At 38.4% G+C, this 4,139-nt stretch overlaps 1 long non-coding RNA gene across 1 annotated transcript in view; it reads left to right on the forward strand.

Annotated features, from left to right (window-relative positions):
- The window catches only part of LOC109287879, a 7,824-nt gene that overhangs the window by 2,165 nt on the left and 1,520 nt on the right, over nucleotides 1-4,139 (forward strand). Inside the window, exon 2 of the long non-coding RNA XR_002094998.1 lies at nucleotides 3,598-3,694. This is a non-coding gene — a long non-coding RNA (uncharacterized LOC109287879). The remainder of the gene's footprint in view (nucleotides 1-3,597; nucleotides 3,695-4,139) is intronic.

Here is a 4,139-nt window from a genome sequence, read left to right on the forward strand (position 1 = left end):
AGACCAACATGGTTACAACCTACACCCCTGTATATTGATGGTGGCATTTTTGTTGTGTTGACCTCTTCATTTGTTAGATATACATCTCTACTTGATCACTACATTTAAGTTCTTCATAGGCTAATGGAAAATCACTTTCAAGACCCTAAAGGGAGAACTACTAGTACAAAAAGTCACTAAAAAAACCCCAACTGAAATCTTGTAGATGGATCGCACACCTGTGCGCACACACACAAGCTTCAGGGGTGTAGCACACTTAGCAGAGAGCTCTGTATAGCACTGATAGGCAAAAGTGCCAGGAACTTAAATGCAAGTCACGTAGGATTTTCTTTTTCACTGACCATGGTAGATATTTTTGTTTGAGACAAAAAAGGAATACATACATGCTTGACATCGAATAAAAATATCAGCAGGCTTGCGCCCAACATACTAGAACATTGTTCAGCCATAATTCAACCTTGCAAAAATATTATCCCTGTAATCCTGCCAAGGCCATTGTATGGGTTATTTGAGTGTGTTTTAGCCATCCTGGCCGTGGGCTGCAGCAATTTTCATACTTGACTTTTCAGAAACCTTTTTGTTTTGTTAATGAATCAGTGTAACTTGTTCATTCTGGTTTTTCATCCTTTTTAAAATCCTTATCAAGGTCCCTTCCCCCTTCCTTGAGCATACCACATTTCAGCCCATAGCCCATGCTGATGAACACTTATTAACTATAGCTTGCTTGAAAGTGGCTCATTACATGGTCGTTTCAAGTTACCTCAAAATCCCTGTGTAAACAGTGTCCATAAAGGGAGTGCTCGGTGATTAACTCTTTCAGTCCAGGATTGAAATACCATGGCTACATGTCAATGTTTTCGTCAGAGTGCCAGTGACAAGTAAAGTGTGACAGTATTATTGAGGACACAAAATAACAGGAATACATCTTTGATATTTTAAGGCCTATATAAGCCAAAAGTTTGTTTTAGTCTGTAAACAAGTACATGAATATGTTAACTGGTTACATGACATTCAAAAGGCCAAAAACCCTGCAAATTTCCATTTGAAATATTGCATTGACAAAACAAAATAAACAAAAAACAGTTTATACAGTTTGGAAGGCTATTGTGCAGCAACTAATATTGAAAGACATCGCTATAGAAGATGGGAATTAATTCCAGCTAATATTAATTTATGGAGCCATCTTCTTCCCCTAATTATTTCTAAAAGCCACCCGATTCCACTAGGCTCACCAGAAACAGCTTCAGCTGAAGAATGAATGTTACATGGAGCCAAAAAGAGAGCAAACAAATGGGAGCCTGACTCTTGGGTTGAGTGAGGAGGGCACTGTCCTAAAAAGAAGGGTGTCCTGGATTTGGGCCATGCTCCTCATGCCATTTCTGTATGTTATCTGGTTACTATTTAATGCCAGAACCATGGGTATCTTGCCAGTAGAGTACAGCCAACCAAGAGATAGGCATCCTCTCTCTTGCTCTGCCATTAGACAAAATGGAATTTTTGGTGAGATGTATTTTGGAAAACAGTGTTCCATGATGAGTAGTATTCCACAAGCAGTCTCATAGATTTCAAGGTAGTAGTTACATTGGCTCATTCTTGTGTTCTGGTATCCTGGGACCTTCCATTGATGAATATAATTCTTATCTGTTTTGGGAATATAGGGATAGTTCTTATGAGCACTATTATCCCTTAAGATTTATTGCTGACCAGAAGTATTTGACCATATCTAATTGGAGTTATATGAAATATGCTGAAATACCTGCAATCTGAAAATAATAATGATAAAAAGCTAGTTCAGTGTACCAAAGTGATCCCAAGTCTACTCCACTTCTTATGCTTGATCACAGGTGCATTGGCTACTATATGCCCACTGGCTTAAACCTCCTCCAAAAATCATCACTGTTTACAGATAATCTATACCAGGCAGATTGCAAAGACAGGAAATTGGATAGCAAATGCCTCAAGTCCAACTAACAGTGAGCCCCTTTCTTTTCTAAGACTAAAAGGCTTCTACCCTGCTTTAGGACTGGCCGTAACAAGATCTGAAGAACTATTTCAAATTGTAAACCATCTGATTAACCCAGACTGCTTCCATCCACCTTTAAAAACTTAATGCCTGTCACTGAAAAGAGCTCTCATGCTAAATCAACAGAATGCCAGCTGACCTCAATATGGAACCATATGATTCATTATATTATCTGGCACTTTTGGCCGTGTGATTTGCCCTTACTCTTCAATCCACCTTTGTTGTGAGTAATTCTGATTCAAATCATATGAGTTGTTTCAAATAGTTGCCATTTAAAAAAGTAACTTGTTTGCTTCTTTTCCCCTTTCATATCAAACATGAAATTCCACTCACCACCCCAAATTACACTGGGCTGATTAGCAAGATAAGCACTAATTAATCTTGGACTGGTGACAGGTTCAAAGTCCAATGTCCCACGGCCCGTTAAGGCTTGAAATGGGCACTTTGTAGCACAAGAAAGCCAAAAATCTACTTTTCCATGGATATAAGACTTTGGTTTCTATGTCCTTTAAATCCTGAAATATTTGGCTTTAATACTAGAAGTTGTATATTGAGAAGATAATTGTTGTTCTTGATTTCATACTATTTAAATTAAACAGATAATTTCTTCTCTTGTTGGGTTTTTGTATATTTGTACTCTTGGTAGGCTGGCTATAAAGGTGAATAGATCCAAAAAGAAACACCAAAAAAATGAATTAAATCATCTGAAATATTTGTGTGTAAGTATTTAACATATATATGATTGATGATGGAGTCCTGCAGTGCATAAGTTTTACTGGAACATATTTAGGATGATCTGCTTAAACTACTCATCACTTTGATGCTAATAAAACTGTTCCAGAACTCATGCAAATAAAACTTTTTAGCACATTACCATTTAGTTTATCTACCTAAATACATCTATCTTGCACAAACAGCACCTCTTTCTATTCCTAGGGTTTACATATACAGAGTAGATAGCTATTCACTAGACACTTGGCAGCAAATGGGAATTTACATGGCAGTCTGTTGAAGAGTTTGAAAGTTTTCAGCCTCTCTATTTTAAGGTAAGGACTAGTGAGAAAAAATATGATGGTAACATCAGCAGTACTAGAGGAGAACTAAGGAGAGGAGGAAAGGAGGTGACTGGATGTAGAAGTTGTGGGACATACAAGATCCTGGCAAAAGCTATTTATGAAGTGTTGCTTGATACCACCCCTGAAAGACAAGATCTGAGGACTAGAGAAATGACAGTGAAGTTTAGATGGAAATTTTAAAACATGACAATATTTAAAACAGGAGGGCAGAAGAGGGTGATTCTTCAAAGAATATGGCCACAAAGAAAGGCAGAGGAAACAATGGCTACTGGAGGAGAAACAGAGCTGAGGAACTTGTTTATACAGAAGACTGAGAAACAGGCGGAAGCTGGGATAGCAAAGAAGGAAGGAAGGGAAGCAGTCACATGAGAAGAAAGGAATAGGTGATGGAGCCCAAGGGAGAATTAGTATAATACATAAAAGACTGGCAGATGGTAGGCAGACACTAAAAGATGTGGAGACTCAAGTGATATTAACTGGAATTCTTCTGCTCTTTAGAAAAAGAAGGCAGAGGCATGGCAAGAGAACGAAAATCAACAGGTGGCTCAAGGATTGCTGGTCTGAGGAAAGTTTTGGAGTGTTTGACTATTCAGAGGTATTTGCAGAATATATAGACCTGAGTATCTGAATACTTTGAGGTTTGTGCTCTGGGTTTCTTCCTTATTGGGTGTGTCTACACATTCATTAATTTGCTTTTGCTACTGTGCATTAAATTTAGCACTTCTATTGTGAGGTACTAACTCAATGCATATTAGGTTGCCCTAATGCGCAGTAATGAAAGCACATGCATTTTTAGTGACATTTAATGCACAATAGTCTAATTTTACTGTGTATTAGCATATTGGCACAGTTTATGCCATGATGCTCTCTCTAATGCACAGTAAAATAGGCTACTGTGCATTAAGTGCACATATAGGAAGCAGAGGGATAGGGCCAACTCTGCTCTCTGGAGCAGATGGGACAGCCCAGCCCAGGACTACAAAAAGCTGGGATGCTGGGGGACTCTGATTTAACTTGAAACAGGAAGGGGTCTGGGACAG

This window comes from Gavialis gangeticus, unplaced genomic scaffold, assembly GCF_001723915.1.
Source record: "Gavialis gangeticus isolate Ggan-Ray unplaced genomic scaffold, GavGan_comp1, whole genome shotgun sequence".
Lineage (NCBI taxonomy): Eukaryota > Metazoa > Chordata > Crocodylia > Gavialidae > Gavialis > Gavialis gangeticus.